Source organism: Hippopotamus amphibius, chromosome 2 (genome assembly GCF_030028045.1).
Source record: "Hippopotamus amphibius kiboko isolate mHipAmp2 chromosome 2, mHipAmp2.hap2, whole genome shotgun sequence".
NCBI lineage: Eukaryota > Metazoa > Chordata > Mammalia > Artiodactyla > Hippopotamidae > Hippopotamus > Hippopotamus amphibius.
Window position 1 is genome coordinate 102,160,671 of NC_080187.1, and position 19,496 is coordinate 102,180,166.

Sequence of the window (19,496 nt, forward strand, 5' to 3'; positions counted from 1 at the left end):
GACGCAACCCTAAAAGCAGCCCCACCGAGATCAGAATAAGATGGAGCTGGGAAGAATATGGTTCCTATTTAAGTCAAAAATAAGAGAGATCAAAATGCCGCTTCTCATTAAGCTGCTGAACAGGCAATGATGCATTTTAACCTAAAACTCTGGGATATTTTAACATCTTTATCGAGGTGTAATTGACATATGACAAATGCACACGTTTAAAGTGTACAATTTGATAGGTTTTGGAACACGTGTACCCCATCAGGATAAAGATTATACTGTCGATGAAAAATTAATCAGTGGTGAATCTAAGAAAGAAATGCACCAATAGAAAATTTTATTTGCACCAACCTGAGGATTCTAACCCAGGAGAGAGTTTTTCAGAGAGCTCTGAGGACTGTTCTGAAGAGGTGGGGGGAGTGGGGAGGAGTATATATGTGATTTTGATGAGGAGGTACGGGCACCCAAGTATGCAGCTTGGTAGGAGGTCACTGCCGTTCAGGAGGAACAGATGCCTTAATGGTTTTAGTGCTTTTCTAAGTGTGGGAAGAGGCAAGAATTCAGGTTCATAAAAATTTTCTCCTGAAAATATCTAACTCTCTGAGGGCCAGTTCTGCCAGTTTTCCCAGGGCACAAAGCACCTCATCCTGATCTTCGCCCTGAATTCCTTTCAGGGTGCCCTGTTAAGTCAGTGACTGTGGTGGTTGATGACAATTCTTGTAGAACTGGATGGTGGGCAGCATTCTTTATGTTACAATCCCCCCCTTTCAGTTTTAATTTTGACCAAGGTTTAGGAGGCATTTCATGACCAATTCATCAGTGCTAGGAATGCTCATTCCCAGGTCAGGCAAGGATTTCCTTGACAGGCCACTCAATGTGCTGTTATTGGACTAAGCCCTGTTAAAATAGCCCAAAGCCTCTGGGCCATCTGTCCTACTAGTCTGTTATGGTCCTGGAAATGATTCCCTCTTGTGGCTTCTTCCCGTATCTAGAGTTACAGTATTACAATCACTGATCTTACAGAACTATGTAATTGGCCAATTGTTTTAGGTCACCTAGTCATCATTATTTTTAGTGGAGCCTCAATCACACTTTTGGTAACGCAAGACGCAATAGTTTTGTAAAATTGGCAGAATACAAGTAATATAGCTAGAGACATTAATAAGGTCATAAGTAAGTATTTCAGCTAAGAACTTCCTTTAGGTGCAGCCTACTATCTCCCAGGTTGTCTGACCAATCCGTTCTGCACCAGTCATTATCTTTAAGGGAAATGATATATCGGCATTGCCCATAAAGTCCACCAGAGATGTCTGCACGTACCAGGTGCGTGGCAGGTCATCGTGACCCCTTACAGGATAAGGAAAGGAATGTTATCGTCTAAGGAGCCACATGGCTGTCGCCAGAAAGAGAAAAATTGATTTTTGTGGCTGAGCAGATATTTCTGCCACTGGGGAGGTCAGGTTAACACAGAACACAGCTGCACAAGCCCACTAGTGGGGAGGGAGGAGGCCAAAGGGCGGAGCAAAAGTTTCTGTTTTAAATTGCTCTCATCTTGCCTCAAAATACGAATTTTTGTTTCATCAATACCGTCATCCCCAGAACTTTGTTCCCACTCTCCCCAAACCAGGCAAACTCGGATCTGCTTTCTGTCCGTACAGATTACTTTGCATTTTCTGGAAATATACATGTGAGTGTGTGTGTGTGTGTGGGGGGGGTGTATCAAACTTTGGTTTTCAGCTTCAGAATAAGTTACTAAGAAGACATAAAGATTAACAATGCCTTCAATGACTTTATCAAGGTGAAACTTCAAGGCACTAGGAAGGTATTTACTGGGGGTGGGGCGGAGCAGAGCAGGTCAGCAGGTAGAATACACTGTATTAATAGAAAAGTGTATGGATAGATACTCTATTACTAGAAAGCGATAAACATTTTCTAAGGTTTGATGAGGACCAGCCACACGTGGAACTAAACAAAAGCAGCTCTGGCCGCTCCAGGAAAGCACACCCCCTGGGAAGAAGTCACAGAGTGCTTGCTCCAGGGCACAACCCCAGCCCTGGACAGCATGACAGTCAACAACCCATCCCGTCCTGACTTTCCCAGGGCCTTTCCTTTCATGTAGAGAAAAGCTGAAAAGAACTGCTTGTATTAAAAGGGTGACACATTTTTGTGTTCGCCCCTCTCACCAGCGCTGCATACACCTCGTCCTCGTGGGCTCCACTCAGGGGCAATGGTCCTCATGTTGTCAGAGGATGGACGAGGCAAGAGGGCAGAACTGTCCTGGCTCCACCCACAGCTGATTTCCCGCTGCCTGGTGAGGCCACCTGCCCCATCTCCTGTCCTCGCCCTCAACACAAATGACCCTGGGCTGGGAAAGGCAGGCAAGTCTTGTTACAGGCACGTGCCTGCTGCGGACTGAGTCGTGTCCTCAGTATTCACAAGTTGTGTCCTCACCCCCAGGGCCTAGAATGGCACTTTGTTTGGAGGTGATTAAAGTAAAATGAAGTCACTAGGGTGGGCTGGTGCACTTATAGGAAGAGGAGATTAGGACACAGACACACACAGAGGGATGACCATATGAGGACACAGGGAGAAGTTAGCCATCTACACACCAAAGAGAGAGGCTTCAGGGGGAACCAGCCCTGCTCACACCTTGCCCTGGAGCTTCCAGGCTCCAGGACTGTGAGAAATAAATGTCTGTTGTTTAAGCAGCCCTGTGTGTTGTATTTGCTATGGTGGCCACGTTAAGACATATTGCATTTATGGGGACTTAAGGATTTAATGTCCTAGGAAGAGGGGGCTGTACCAGGGTCCCTCTGCATGTGAGCTGATCTGCACACAGGGGAGGCCAGGGAGACCAGCTTCAGGGGCAGCTGCAAAGTGACTCCTTCCAAACCATGCACTCTCCTGTGCCCAGGACAGGGGAACACATGTCCCTGTTTGGGAACCTCTGGTCTCAGCTGGCTTCTCCCAGGTACACGTGGAATTGTGCATCTGTGGTCGACACAAAGGTTTGGGTTCTCAGGCACATTGTGAGGGAGCCCTGAGCTGCCAGGCATCCTGAAGGAAGGGCTGCCCTGTGCCTGTCCACCCTTCCTGGGAAGGACCTGCCTCTGATTTTTCTGAGCTAAGAATCTGACTCTGTTCTACTTCACGCACAAGTTATTTCTGTGTGTCTTTAAGATAGGCTAAATTTTGCAGGCATCAATACTGCTGTGATTCTAGCAAAGCTTGTTTTCATAGTTATTCAGAACTTTACCAAGAATGCTCTGACATTTTGAAAAATAAAGTCTCTTCGTAAAGGGGCTCAGAGTTTCTGAATTGCCAGTAAATGCAGCAGGATTGCTGTCACCACAGTAATACAAATTACATACAAATATGCCTATGTCCTCATTTAAAAATATTAAATATAAAGGTTGAATCAAGGTGAATGTTATCTTTTTCTTAAATCTAAATTGAAGAAAAATTTAAGTAAACATCTGATTACTTAGTGTAGTTGAAGCCAAGCACTCACCTATTAAATTAGGTATTATTTCATTAAAATGTATTTATCTTGAATTCTCCTCCCTGTTATAACTCTAGCTGCATAGATACACACATATACATAATTATACTCATATGTGTAGAGAGATTACGTTATCTCTGCGTCTGGTTTCCGAAAGTGAGGGGAGTGTTACGAAGTACTTGATATAAAAGGGTTGAGCGTCTGATGGGCTGACAGAACCCCCATGACGTAGCATCTCATTCCCAGTAAGGTGCTAGAATCGAAAAGACAGACGATAATAAGGGGAGAAATTGGAATCTTCAAACATCACTGGTGGGAATGTGAAATGGTGCCACCGTTTTGGTAAAAAGTCTCGCAGTTCCTTAAAATGTCAACCATGGAGACTTCACATGAGCCAGCAATTCCACTCCTACATACACACCCAAGAGAAAGACACACGTTCACACCAACACTTGTACATATATGTTCACAGGCACAAGATTCACAACAGCCAAAAGGTGAAAACCACCCAAATGACCATCACAAGGTAAACAGAGAACAGACACAAACACTGTGGTCCCTCCACATGATGGAATATGACTCCGCTATGAAGAGGAGTGAAGCATTGGTGCGCACTACAACATGGGTGAAGCTTGAAAGCACGATGCTCCGTGAGAGAAGCCAGACACACAGCAGGACATCATCTTAGTCTGCTTGGGCTGCCATAGCAAAATACCAGGCTGGGGGCTTCAACAGCAGAAGTGTATTTCCTAAAGTTCTGGAGGCCAGAAGTCTGAGCTCAGGGTGTCAGGATGGTCAGGTTCTGGTGAAGCTCTGTTCTTGGTTGCAGATGGTGTCTTCTCACTGTGTCCTCGCATGGAGGAAGGGTTGAGAGAGCTCTCTGGGGTCTCATTTATTTATTTATTTATTTATGACTGTGTTGGGTCTTAGTTGCGGCACACAGCATCTTCATTGCAGCATGTGGGCTCTGCTTGTGGCATGCAGTCTTCTCTCTAGTTGTGGTGTGCAGGTTTTCTCTCTCCAGTTGAGGGGTGTGGGCTCAGTAGTTGTGGTGTACCGGCTTAACTGCCCCATGGCATGTGGGATCTTAGTTCCCCGACCAAGCATCGAACCCGCATCTCCTGCACTGGAAGGCGGATTCTTTACCACTGGACCACAAGGAAAGTCCCTGGGGTCTCTTTTAAAGGAACACTAATTCCATTCATGGGGGCTCTACTCTCATGACCTCATCACCTCCTCAAGGCCCCATCTCCTAGTACCATCACCATGAGGGTTAGGATTTCAACATGTGAATTTGGGGGGGACACAAGCATTCAGCCCTGAATAACCACAAACTGTAGGACCCCGTTTATAGGCAACATCCAGAACAGGCACATCCACAGGAGACAGGAAGTGGGCTAGTGGTGCCAGGTGCTGGGGGAGGGGAAGAGACCTGGGAAGCTCATGGGGATGGGGTCTCCTCTGGGGGGCTGAGGACATTTTGGGACCAGATAGAAGTAGTGCTTGCACAACATCTGACCATGATGTCACTGTGTTGCCCACTTTCATGGTAAATAGTGAGTTTTATGTTACATATATCTTACCACAATTTAAAAAAAATCACTGTGCATTACATCAGCAACTTGACACCACAGGGAATTCCCATTTCTGCTGAAAGACCCCGTCTGCTTGCCCAGGTGATGCCTGGGTGACCATCTGGGGCTGTGGGGTGTAAGTGAAGGCATGAACGACACACACCGGGACAGGCCAGGGGCAGACCCAGTGCTCAGCGCACGTGTAGATGTGTCCTCAACCGCGCAGGACAGAATCCACGGGGAGGATTGGCCGGCTTTCTCATCGAGCTGTGAACAGCCTCTTGGGGCTGGTGGCTGTGCACTGGCTGACTGACCGCAGCCCTGGATGCTGGAGCTTGTGGCATGATTCCTCTCACCCCGAGGCTGGGATCTGCCAAATGAAGAGGATGCCACTGTGGTCAGTCCATGGTCACTGCTGGAACACGAGCACGGCTGCAGAGTAAGACCGGAGCACTTCCAGTTACTTGAAAGCCCATATGGTAGAAACATGATTTTTACATAACGCACAGGAGCCGTGAAAGGCTATTTTCTTAGGTGAGCTGATAACACTGCCCCGTCCACGTGGGTGGCCCACTGCCCTGCTCACCTTCCCCACAGTGGCTGGAGTTGAGCCCTTCCCCACCACCCTGGAATTGGCCTCCAAGTCCTCGTGAAGTCCTCCCAGAACCCTGAGGATGTGTCCTGCCTGAGGCTCCGGACACAACAAGCTCCCACTCAGGCCCGCCAGCAGAGGTCACGCAGAGGTCTGAGTAGTCGGGCCCCAAAGCAGCAGGACGTGACCCTGGACACAGACGTGTCCGCCGTGCACAGCAGGGTCCTTATGAGCAAGTGTGAGGTCACTTCTTAGGGCCACCTGTCCTGTCGAGGTGCAAGGCCTGCCCCACTGCCCCATGCACACCCCTTCCTCTGTGGCACCTGTGGGACTCAAGCCCCCACTTTCCCCAGCTCTGCCTCCTCCCGTGTAATGTCAGCATAACTGATGGCCTGTCCTGGGCCCATACAGCTCCTCCTGCCTATCGGCTCCAGGACGGTACTGTGTGGTCAATTACTTCTCTGTCCTCAAGGCCTTTCTAGTTAACAGAGACTGTTTAATAATTATTAGGACCAGGTGGCCTCTGTGCTTTGTTAGTCCCCAAACAACGAAGCCCTTGCCAACGTGATCCTGACGCCCATGAGGCCAGTTACTCTCTCATGAACCTTGACTTAAGAATGCACATCCTGTTTGCAAGCCCCCCCCCGCCCCCCCATGATAACTATAGACTGTCTCAATGACTCCTCCACCACGCGGAGCGCAGCTGCAAATGCTTCCCATCGTCCCCCATCTGGTCCCACCCTGTAAGTTACCTGACAATAAACGGATCTACTGATGACATGGAGCGGACTGCCTCTGTGTTTACAGACCCAGCCTTGGGGGCAGGGCACCAGCCCGAGGGAAGATGCACGGGCTCCAGGGCCCGGCACTCACTCACTGTCCCCTGCCCATCCCCGTGTCCTAGGCCCAAGCCCCGGTCCGTGTCCACCCCGGTCCCTCTCCAGCTCCCTGTGGTCTTGTCCCACAGGAAACCTTCCACTCTAGGCTCCAAGCACCCACCCTTCCCACCTCAACCCCATCATCGTCCAACTCAATTTGCAGGTTTCCTGCTGGGTGAAAATAAGCGTGAACGTGCCTGCACGGGTGTTTCCAGCAGTGCACAGGGAAGTTCCCTCCTTTCCCTGCCTGGGGTCTGGTGGGACACGTGGTGGTTTCCGGCGGTGTGGGGCGGGGCTGCATTCTGGACAGCAGAGAGCAGCCCGGGGTACCCAGGCGCGTGGCTAGGGCCGCTGGTCCCTCTGTCCTCCCGTCGGGCTCAGTGTTCACCTCTCCCTGCTGCCTGGGCTGGCCCATCTCCTCTCGGGAGGTAATTTCTTCATCCCAACCGCCATCACCCCCAGCTCCACAGCTTCTCTTCAGCCTCAGGGCTGACCCAGGACCATCTCCTGGGCTCCCCTGGGCTCCCATGCCTGCCCACCCTTGGTTGGTGTCCTCAATCCACCTGTGCTGACAGCTGACGGCTTCCTCCAGACGCCCCCAAAAGCTTCACCCACGCACGACCCTGCCCCAGGACGCACGACAGGAAGCCCTACCTCCGGATGTAGGGAGGCGTGACGGACCACAAGGTGGACCTCAAGTCTTAGCTCACCCTGCAAGGGCAGCCGTGTTCTTGTTCCTCTGACCCTTTCTCAACGGACCGTGACCCGGCTTTGTCCCCACCCCCCGACTGGCCTTGCTCTTGTGAGCAGACAGGAGAGTGTGGTCCATGGTCACAGGCTGAGGCACACAGACACTGGCTGCCCTGCGTGCACGTGTGCTGGCCACACGGAACGGGCGCTGCACCAGGGCCCGTGCGGGGCAGTCACCTGCCCACAGAGAGGCCGGGCATCTGCTCCGGGCACCAGGAGGTCATTTTGAGCCTGATGGGAGTGTCCTTGCTCTGTGGGCCTCGCTCCAGCTGGTCTGTGCTGATGGTGTGATGCCTGCTGGGGCTGCTTGAGTCCCGCAGAGGGGCTGAAAGCTGAGGTTGGGCACATGGCGGTCCCCGTGTTGATGTGACAGACCCCAATAAATCCTGCACCTCAGGACTCAGGTGGGCTTCCCTAGGTGACCACGCCCAAGGGACCCCCCCGCCCCGCCCACCGCCGGCCCAGTGCACGCGACTCTCGTGGGCAGGCCCCTCCTGGGATATGCAGCTCACCTGGGCAGGCACCCCGGCAGGGTTTGGTGCACAGGAACCGTGCACGTAGCCCTCATTGCAGATGCCCCCCAGTCCACCTCAGAGCAGCACTTGAACTAAGAAACTGCTGCTCCTGCACAGATCTGTGATCCTAGGCTTCACTCTGTGTGGCCTCCCTCCACTGGGTCTTCCAGAGTCTTCCACTGCACCCAGGGCACCAGGCCCCTATCTCCACCCACCTCCCCTCCTCTCCCTGACTCCTGAAGTCCTCTTGTGAGGAGAGGGTCTTCTTGTAATTGTCTCCCGCTCATGGGCCAATTAAAATGATTAGGAAAAAAGCCAGAGCTGCAGCTACATGTCCATCCTGACCCTCAGGACCCCACACCTGTTGCTTGGACCTGGCTGGCACAACAAGGCCCATTTTCTCAACTACGAGCCCCTGATGGGTGAGGATTGGCTGATCTGGGCAGCCTGATCTGGCCGGCCAGCCTTCCCTAGGTGTGCCTGGGTTGAGGTCTGTATAAACACCCCCTCCAGGCAGCAAGAGCACCTGCAGTTATGCCTGATGTTATACTTCCTGTGGCTGTGGGGCTGGGCTGGCAGGAAGAAGTGAGGGGCCATAGCCTTGTAGGTGGCCCGGTCTGAGTGGGCCTCTGCTGTACCTTCCACAGGAATTGCCAGGCTGCTACCTGCTAAAAAAGAGGATGCGTTGCCTGTAGCTGCCATTGGAAGTTCTCCCTAGGCAGAGGTGAGGAAGCAGGAAAAAGGCAGTGGGGGCCAGAACAGGAGGGGTGACTCACGGAGGGAAATGGAAAGCTTTCAGAGGAGCACCTGGGGCCAGGACCATCCCACATGGCCTGCAAGAGCCAACTCCGCAAGCGTGCTGTCACTGGGGTGGCTCCAAGCCCTGTCCTCCAGCCTGTAAGGTCTTTGCACATACTTAGGCGTTTTACCTGGGGAGGGGGGATAAGGTTCAGGAGCGGCTGGCCTGGGAGTCAGCTAATGTTTACTCAGACGCCTCCTCATGGTCCACCAGCTTTCCCATGAGAACACTCTTTGGGGGTGCTTCTGCTTGCTTGTAAGAAAGTCCCCACCTCTGACCAACTGTGGAATTCTTTATCAGTGTGGCAAGTGTCCTGATAGGGTTTTCATCTGTGTAACTGGCAGGTTCTTAATTAGCAATGTAAACAGTGACATCAAAGGTCCTGAATGAGGGATTGAAATACTTGCCCCCACACGTACAGCTGTAAGAACCTGGGGAGCTGTGTGCAGACAGCACCCTTAGGGATGGGCTTCCAACTTGGCCCCTCAACATTCTGGTGTCCAGCCAGTGCTTTAGGACTTCTGGGGGTCCAATGCTGACTCTAAGGGTTCCGTAATCTGGCCTCTAGTGACACCCACACTTCCAGGATCCTGCAGAGTCTGTGTGACTGTTCCGTGGCTTCTCTAACAAATGACCACGAGCTGGGTGGTTTAAAACAACAGGAATTCTTCCTCCCCTAGTCCTGGAGACCAGACATCTGAGATCAAGGTGTTGCAGGGCTGAGGTCCCTCCAGAGGCTCCAGGATAGGGTTCTTCCTGCCTTTTCCAGCTTCTGGAGGCTCCAGGCGTCCCCAGGGTTGCGGCTGCTTCCCTCCCATCTCTGCCTGTCTTCACGTGGCTTCTCTGTGTCTGTGTCTCTCCTCTTTTGTCTCTCATAAGGACTCTATCGATTGGATTGAGGGCCACCCTAACCCAAGATGACCTCACCTTGAGATCCTTAACTACATCTCCAATGACACTTTTCCCAGGTATGGTCCTGTTCACATGATCTGGGGGGGACACATCTTTTGGGGCCACCATTCACTCCATCACCTGTGTATAAAATAACCCTCATTTTAGGAGATTACCAAGATCCTATATAGACTGGCACAGAGCGCAGAAATGTGGGTGGGGGTCTGGGGAGAGCCTGGAATCACCTGGAAAGGATGAGGCCAGGCTTCATCAGAAGGTGAGCTCTTCCACCACGGGGCCCATGAAAACAGCCACTCCCTCCTGTCACTGGAAAGAGACCTAGTGCCAAGTCCAGAAGCAGTTACCTTGCAAAGCTGGCTCTTCTGGGGTTTCATCATCAATAGCATCATGTAACCAATAACTACGGGCTTGGAGGAGTCACTCTCTGGCATGTGATGACGGCACTGTCACTTTAGGTACAGCAAGCCTAGAATAGAAATGTTTGAAAGAGAAGAGTATGGGAGATTGCAAAGCTTGGTTGTCAAAGAAACTGGGCAGATGTATCAAGGTTGTCAAGGAAACTTCTCCTTTAAGCTGAAGGCAGAGCTGGGGGAGCTGAACTCCAGGAATCTTTTAAAGGGGCTGTTCTGAAGCACCATCACCTGAGTAGTGGTCTCAGTGTGGGCTGCGGGTTGAGAAAAGTGTGATGAAATTAAGCCTTATTTTCTATTACAGTTGGGGAGGGATTTGTAAAGCACCTTGGCTTTTAGGACAAAGGTTTGTTACTGGAACAAAGTGTCCCTTCCAAAATGGGCTGAGGCTCAAGGTGTCTGTCCCCTTCATGTGAGAGTCCAGGGCAGACGTCAGGGCCCAGGCTCTGTCCACCTTGTTTCTCCTCCCTGCTTCTGGGTGGAGGGCTCCAACCATCAGGGTGGGGTGACCACGTGGGCACCATGCCCTTTGTCCTAGGATGCAGGCTGGCCAAGAGCCTCACCGCCTCCACCACTGGGTAACATAAGACACTGTGTCCCAGCCGCAAGGGGTGGGAAGGCTGGGTAGTGCAGGAGAGCTGTGAGCAGGAAAAAGGAAAATGGGTTCTGGTGGGTAGTTGGGCGGCTCCACCATGGCGGGGTCACCTGCATGTCACGGTGCGGTTGCCCGGATGCCAGCACATCGTCTCTGGGTCCTGTGAAATGTGATTACCTATCAGCATGAGCTCTTTCATGCTTGGTGCTTCTGGAAATCCTATAGGAGTTGGTCCACAGCAGGGGAAGCTGATGCTCTCAGTGGAGGTGGTGAAGCCAAAGGTCTGCAGTTCAGACTGAAGGTGCGGATGGGGGTGTACGTACAGAACAAAACCATCGTGTGACTATGGTTCTGGCATAATTAACATGAAGGCAGTCACGTTAATGCCTAACATCTCCTACCTTGTGCCGTCTCAGGGATCCCCTCCTCAGTTCCTGAGGCTCCTGTAACTCACATGTAGAGGAATGGACAGTGGGCTCTGTCCAGTGTGAGACCTGAATTACCCTCTGTGAGTCGGCTTGGGGCTGCCGTAATGTGTGAGATAACAGATGTCTAATGATTCATTTCCAGAGAATGGAGTCAAAGTTGCGGACCTGACCAAAGCCTCGTACCAGAAAGTAATGGGCAAAAGTTCGTGCCAAAAGTAACAGAACAAAGGGAGGCGTGGTAACAGTCACGTCATCATGAGGGAAGTCTAAGCCCTCCAATTAAATAGTAACAAAGTGCATATTGCAACCTCATTGGTGGGGGACGTTCAGGAAAGCATGCGAACCCTGTAGTACTCAGCCAATGAGGAACCAGGGGAGGGATTTGTGGACGAGGAAATAAAAGGAGTGCTGTAACCATCTTGTGTGTGCCTGTCTGACCGGCAGACACCCTCCCTTACAAGATCGTTATTAAAATCTGGTTTTGCTGTACTCCAGGCTTCCGTGTCTTTTCTTTGGTAATCAGACAAGTGGGCTTTATTTCTCACAATCTGAGGGCTCATCCGGGATTTATTTCGACTCGTGGGGCCTGAATCTTCCTGTGGGGGAGGGAGACACGTCCTACCCCAGTTTTGGGTGGCCTCCCTTTGTTCGGAAAGTTCCTGGCCTCCACGGATCCATAGAGCCCGAAACTGGTTTTTGGAGACAGCCAAGGCGACACTGGGGCAAAAAAAAAAAAAAAAAGAGAAAAGAAAAGACAGGCACTGTGGTGGCCCGGTAATCTTGTGCACAAGCCAAGGTAGGAAAACTGGACTATGTACTGCCTTGGGGGTTGGGAATTCTCAGAGGCTGAGTATGCGGAACTGAGACGTATCCTAGATATGAAGCGAATGCTGAGTCGAGATCCGCAGCTCCGTTCTCCGGGGGGGAGGGGAAACAGAGGGATACAGATGAAGCGGGTCCTGATGTGTGCAAGAAACCTCCGTTAAGGGGGGCTGAGTACCTCAGGGGGGCTCAGGAACTAAATCACTCACCCGGTAAATGAGTGGGAAACAAAAAGTCTAGGCCTAGAGAAATTGCAAGGAAACTTCAGAAGCTTTCCCCTGGATATTCCCCTGGGTAGTCCACTGGGGGAAGGGCTCGGTTGAAAACACCGAGATTTGCTCAATTGTAGGGAACTGAGCAGTCTTGGCTGAATGGTGAACAGTTAGGTACAAGGCTGCTGACCTGATGGTTTTCCTCAAATTAGCTGCTCCAGTGGAACCTGTCAGGATAAAAATTGAGAATTTTACGTGAGAGCTTTGCTCCAAAGAAAAGGGACAAAGACTCCTCCCAGCCGGTTGCGGCTTTCTCAGGCGACTGAGAAATTTACGGGAGTGGTAGAGATGGAATCCTCATACCGAGCGGAGGTCAAGAACGCTGAAACGACTCTGGGGTGACTCCTAGAGTAATTAAGCTCACAAATAGCACACTGGCCCACCACACAGTTTCACTAGTAAATTTTATCCCTGACAAATTCAGTTTTAAAATCAGAAGATAGGACCTTTCAAACAGGAAAAAGGGACATCAGATAGCCAGCCTCTGACTGACACCCCAGTCAGGTAAACAAATACACAAGAAACCTTGAAGGGTAAAATGAAAAACCAGTAGAAGAATTCCTCAGAGAGGCACAGAAAGTGTTTGTGAAACAGGACAAGGAGATGAGGAATGGAATTTCATTTTAGGGGAAAGAAAGTAGGTCTGAATTACAGGTGGCTGCTTTTGAATAGGAAAGAATAATACAGAAAGTGATAAGAAGGTTTGTGGCAAGTGGACCCTGAGAAAAGACTTTTATGCATGGTCAGGATTGACTAAGTTTAGAATAAATTTAGTTGAGTGAATTTTGAAGGTAAGCTGGTGAAAACTTGATTTGGCTTTTCTCTCTGTTAAGATGACAAGTTTTCTAGAAAAAAAATAAATGTTACAAATATTAAAAAAAAAAAGAAAAAAGAAAAAGAAACCAGGTCACTTCAAGAGAGAGTGCCTCCCATTGGAAAAAGAAGAAAGAAATGACCTCCCTCATGGCTTTAGATGAAGAAGAATAAGGGAGTCGGGGTTCCCCTTCACTATACCCCACGGGGAACCCTTGACAAATTTGCAGGTGGGGCCCAAATGGGAGGATTCAACTTTTCGGGTTGACACAGGGGCAGCCCATTCCTCCCTAACATTCAAACCACCAAATTCTTACCGGAGAAGCTTCTAGTTTCAGGGGTGAAAGGAAGAAGGGTTTCAAGTTCCTCTATATTTGAAGCGATGACTGTGAGGACTGAAACTGATACAACCGAGGGGTCGTTTTAATTTGTTCCTGAGGCAGGGGTGAAACTTTTAGGCAGAGATTTAATCATTCAATTGGGTTTAAATATAGGGATAGAGAAGGGCTCAACGTTGGTTGACTGATTCTCGGATCCTTAAATATGAGGCAATATTATTAGAAAGGGATGATTTGATACTAACCACAGATTCCTGCCTCAACCCGGCTAGCTTCTTAAGTGCCGGAGATGTAAAAAGTCAAGAAGAATTAGATCATATTTGTCTAGATATTGTTGAATACCAAACCAAAGTCAGACTGGACCTGGGAGAAATGCCACTGCATGGGGGCATTAAGCTGTTCATAGATGGGTCCTCCAGAGTGATTGAAGGCAAGAGACATAACAGCTATGCTGTTATTGATGGAGACCTGGGAGAGGGTAGGGTTGCCTAATAAATGGTCTGCACAAACTTGTGAATTGTTCGCCCTTAATCAGGCTCTGAAGTTGCTTGCAGATAAAAAGGGCACCATCTATATGGATTCTAAATACACCTTTGGAGTGGTCCATACTTTTGGGAAAATCTGAGCAGAAAGAGGTCTTATAAATAGCAAGGGAAGGGAACGGATCCATGGAGAACTGGTTAAAGAGGTTTTAGAAAATTAGTTGCTCCCCACAGAAACAGCAATAACACATCAGAAAGGGGCTCCTTGGAGGCAGTTGGCAATGGACTTGCTGATGAAGTAGCCAAAGAAGCCGCCTTAGAGAGTGAGACTAAACTCCTAAACCTTACCCCCAATATACCTGTGGTCATCGTAAGGCCACAGTTTACTGAAGAAGAAATGAAGAGAATGGAAGAATTAGGAGCTTCCCCAAATGGAGAGGGGAAATGGTTTCTCCCAGATGGGAGGGAGATAATCAGTAAACCAATTATGAGAGAGCTAATGACCATATTATACAAGGGAAGCCATTGGAGATCTCAAGCAACGTGCAATGCACTTTTGAAAGGCTATGGGTGTGTGGGCATTTACACCATTGCTAAGCAGGTCTATAGAGGATGTATAGTCTATCAGAAAATAAACAAGAAGGCTATCAGAAAATCAGTGAAGGGGGGACAGAGGCCCCCAGGGGTGAGGCCATTCCAGAGCATTCGAGTTGACTTTAATGGGATGTCAAAGAGCAGAAGACTCAGATATGTATTAGTAATTGTTGACCATGTCACCGGATGGGTGGAAGCATACCCGTTAGTGACGGCAACAGCAGGGTCAATAATAAGGGTACTTTTGGAACAGGTTCAGTTTAATAGAAAATGTTGATTCAGAGAACAGGAGTCACTTTACCTCAAAGGTGTTACAAGGGGTAATGGGGGCCCTCCAGGTGCAGTGGGACTTCCATACACCCTGGCATCCACCATCCTCAGGGAAAGCAGAGGGAATGAATCAGACCCTTAAGAAACATTTAACCAATTTAATGCTGGAGACTAAGTTACCTTGGATTAAATGTCTTCCTATAGCACTCCTAAGCATCAGAACGGCTCTCCAAAGGGATCTAGGGCTTTCCCCTTATGAGTTATTACATGGATTTCCGTACCTGGGAATAGAAACAAAAGATCAATTTCTAAGAGAATATGTACTGGCCGCATCCTCCACCTTGTGTTCCTTCAGGTTGAAAGGACTCCTTGCCCAGACTCCCCCACTTGAGGTCTTCACTCACTGTTTCCAGCCTGGAGACCTGGTGCTGATTAAGTCTTGGAAAGAAGGTTGACTCCAGCCCAGCTGGGAAGGCCCCTGTCAAGTGCTCCTGACCACTGAGACTGCCATACAGACAGCAGAAAAGGGCTGGACTCATTATACACATGTCAAGGGATTAATAAAGGACTTAAAAGGGGGAAGGGAGGAAGAATGGTGGGAGGTACACAAAGTGCCTGGGAAACATTTAAAGCTGACTTTAAGAAAGACGTCTTAAGGAAGACATAAAAAAATGACAACTAAATACTGGCAAACTGTATAGGGGTTAATATGGGTAGACCAGATGATGGTCTCTAGTGCATCCTACATAGGGTGGGATTCAGTTTACAATGAAGATCCCAATTACTACCCCTCTAAGTTAACAATTAATGTAACCAAGTCAGCTACACCCTTAACTGTAAAGTTTAATGCTTGTCAAGTTTTACCTTGTGGGAATCTAGACGTTCAGAGGCAGCTCTCACAGGTAGACAAAAATCTGTGTCCTGAACAAATCTCAGGTGAAAGTAATTGAAGTTAAAGATGTAAGGCAAACTCTAGAAATCGAGACAGGTTATGGGGACACTAATGCCTGGGTAGAATGGGTCAAATTTTGAGTACTAGCTTTGAACAAAAGTGATTGTTATGTATGTGCCGCAGGATGGACACAGGCGCAAGTGGTCCCGTTTCCTCTTAATTGGGACACAGACCCCACTGGGATGAGTTGTATGCTTGCCCTACACCAGGACAAGGATGCTCGGGGAAACGAGGACTGTGAGAGCTTGCCTCTGCTCTTCCCTGCATTGCAGAAGTCAGACCCGAGGGCAATCCCCTCCTCCACAGGGACGATGAATCACTCCTCGTGTCTCTCTGGGCAAGGGGAAGGTTTCACAACTCCTGTGGGGCAACTGCTGACTTGTACCCACTTCCTAGATGTCTCCAAGGAACCTGATAGCAACTACTTGAGGCTGCACATCCCTGGAGCGGATGTTTGGTGGTACTGTGGAGGGGAAAGCTTGCATAACCAGTTGCCATCTGGCTGGACTGGGACCTGTGCTTTGGTCCAATTGGCCATTCCATTCACCCTGGCATTTTGCTCTAACTGCAAAGGAAAACTTCAGTGTAGAAGTGAGAGGTCTAAACAGGGATCATTTGATTCTAATGGGTATACAGGCTCAATAGGGGCACCTAGGGGAGTTCCTAATGAATTCAAAACCGGGAATCAGGTAGCTGCAGGGTTTGAGTCAGCTCTCTGTTGGTGGTCCACCATTAGTAAAAATGTTGATTGGATTAATTACATTTATTACAATCAACAGAGATTTATTAACTATACTAGAGATGCACTGCGAGGAGTAGCAAGCCGACTAAATGCCACCAGTTGGATGGCTTGGGAAACTAGAATAGCCCTGGATATGATTTTAGCAGAAAAGGTGGGAATATGTGTCATGTTGGGAGGAAAATGTGGCACCTTCATCCCTAACAACACAGCCCCAGATGGTACGATAACTAGAGCATTACAGGGATTAACAACCTTGGCTAACGAACTAGCTGAAAATTCAAGAAGTGAAGACCCATTCATAGATTGGATAGAGGGATGGTTTGGCGAGTGGAAGGGGATGGTTGCTTCGGTCCTTACGTCTCTGGTCATTGCAGCAGGAGTCCTAACAGCCACAGGGTGTTGTATTATTCCGTGTATGGGGATTAGCACAGAGGCTAACAGAAGTGGCTATAACCAAACAAATGCCCATGACTTATACCCAAAATAACCTTCTACTGTTAGATGAGAAACTCAATCATGGAAAAGAAAGTCAATATTTACTTGATATGTTTGAACAACAACAAGGCCTTAAAGACCTAATAAAAAAGTGAAAATGAATCAGAAGTGATAAACGAAAAGAGGAGGGAATTGTGAGAGATAACAAATGTCTGATGATTCACTTCCAAAGAATGGAGTAAAGTTTGCAGACGTGACCAAAGCCTCCTACCAGAAAGTAATGGGCAAAAGTTTGTGCCAAAAGTAACAGAACAAAGGGAGGCGTGGTAACAGTGACGTCATCATGAGGGAAGTCTAAGCCCTCCAATCAAATAGTAACAAAGTGCATATTGTAACCTCATTGGTAGGTGACGTTTGGGAAAGCATGTGAACCCTGTAGTACTCAGCCAATGAGGAACCAGGGGAGGGATTTGCGGACTAGGAAAGAAAAGGATTGCTGTAATCATCTGCGTGTGCCTATCCGTCCAGCAGACACCCGCTCTTGCAAGATCGTTATTAAAGTCTCGCTTTGCTGTACTCAGGGCTTCCATGTCCTTTCTTTGGTAACTGGACAAGTGGGCTTTATTTCTCACATCCTGTATGGCTTCTGTCACTTAGGATGTTTTCAGTGTTTATCCACATTGTAACATTTATCATTATTTCATTTTTTTCACTGTGGTTAAAAACACATAACATTTATCACTGAAACCATTTTAAGTAGACAGTTCTATGGCATTAACGACATTTACATTGTTGTACAAATGTCCTCACCATCCACCTCCAGAACTTTTTTCTTTTCCCCATGTGAAACCATAACCATTAAACACTAACTCCCCTCAACCCCTGGCAATCTTATTCTACTTTGTCTTTGAATTTGACTTATCTGGATAGCTCACACCAGTGGAATCATAGAATGTTTGTCCTATTGTGTCTGGCTTGTTTCACTTAACGTAATGACTTCGAGGTTCATCCACATGGTAGCATGTGTGAGAATTACCATAGTTTTAAAGGTTGAATCATATTCCACAGTGTATATACTACATTGTGTTTATCCATTCATTGTTGAAGGACACTTGTGTTGCTTCCAACTTTTGGCTCTTGTGAATAACGTTGCTGTGAATATGGGGTACAAATATCTGTTCCAGTCCTTGACTTCTAATATTCTGGGTGTATACCCTGGAGTGGAATCGAGGGATCATACATTATTTCCATGTTTCAGTTTTTGAGGAGCAGGCATACTGTTTTCCACAGCAGCTGCACAGTTTTACTTTATTCCTTTATAAGACAGACTAATGAAGCTTATGGATCTACCTTATTTTGCTTATCTGTTTACCTGTCCATGGACATTTAAATCTTTTCTACCTTGGGCTATCATGAACAGTGCTACTGTGAATGTTGGTGTACAAGTTTTTGTTTGAACACCTGTTTTCCCTTGTTTGTGTATATATCTAGGAGTGGAGTTGTTGAACCACGTGGTAATTGTATTTTATGTTTTTGAGTAAATGCAAAAGTTTTGTACACATAGACTGCACCCTTGTACATCTCCACAAGTAACTTTTAAGGGTTCCAATTTCTCTACATTGTTGCCAATATTTGTAATTTTTATTTATTTTTAACATAAGCATTCTAGTGTGTGTGAAGAGGTACCACATTGTGGCTTTAATTTGCATTTCCATCATGACTACTGATGTTTGACATCTTTTCCTGTCCTTGGTGACCATTTGTACGTCTTGCCTGGAGAACGGTCCATGCAAGTTATTTGTCCATTTCAAGAGCTGTATTGTTTGTCTTTTTTGTTGATGAGTTATAGAAGTTCTGGTATATTCTAGATAAAGAGTCTTATCAGATATATGCTGTGCCAATATTTCTTCCACTCTGTGGGCTGTCTTTTTACTTTCTGGATAGCCTCTTTTGATGCACAAAGGTTTGTAATTTTGAGGAAATCTAATTTATCTATTGTATTCTTTCATTCCTTATGCTTTACTGTCAAATCTAAGAAGCCATTGCTGAGTGCAAGGTCATGAAGACCTAATTCCCTGGTTTATCTGAGAGTTCATATAGTCATTCCTTGGTATCCACTAAGCCGGGCTTTAGGTCTGAGGTTTGAGTCAATGTGAGGCTTCAGGGGTCACAGTTTAGGGTTACAGGTCATTGTACGAGAGTCATGGTGGAGGGTTGTGGTTAAAGGGTCAGGGGTTAGAGTTTAGGGGTCAGAGGAGAGGGTCTACGGGTCTGGGGATTAGGGTTTTAAGAGTAGAGGTTGGGTTCCTAGGATTAAGGTTAGAGTTAGGTTTAAGCGCCTCATTGCCCTCCCCACTCCTTCTCTCTGAGGCCTCCAGGATGAATAGGATTTGCCCAGTGTCACACTGGAGTCAGGGAGCTGAGCTTGATAACTGTGTTTCTGGCCTCTCCTTCTCTAGTCCTGGGCTCTGAGAGAAGAGTGAAATGTCTGTTCTCGTCTGGAACTGTTTCTTATCCAACTCAACCTCAGTCAAGGATTGGGGAGGGCGTCAGAAGTCATGCATGTTTTCCTTCTGCCCTCCCACCTGGGAAGGGCAATGCTGGGCCCCCTCTGCCTGGGCAGTCCCAGGTTCCAGTACAGCCCAGATAGGAGGGTACGCAGTGGGCATGTGTGGATTTATAGGGGACAGCGTGCAGTGACCTGCCAGCCCCCAGATGCGGTCTTCTCAAGGGCTGGTGGAGCCCTTTTGTCCCATCTGAGTGGGCATCAATAGAAAATCAAGTCTCAGGCAGGACAGCCCTTGACCTCTGACTATCCAGGCAGGCATCTCTG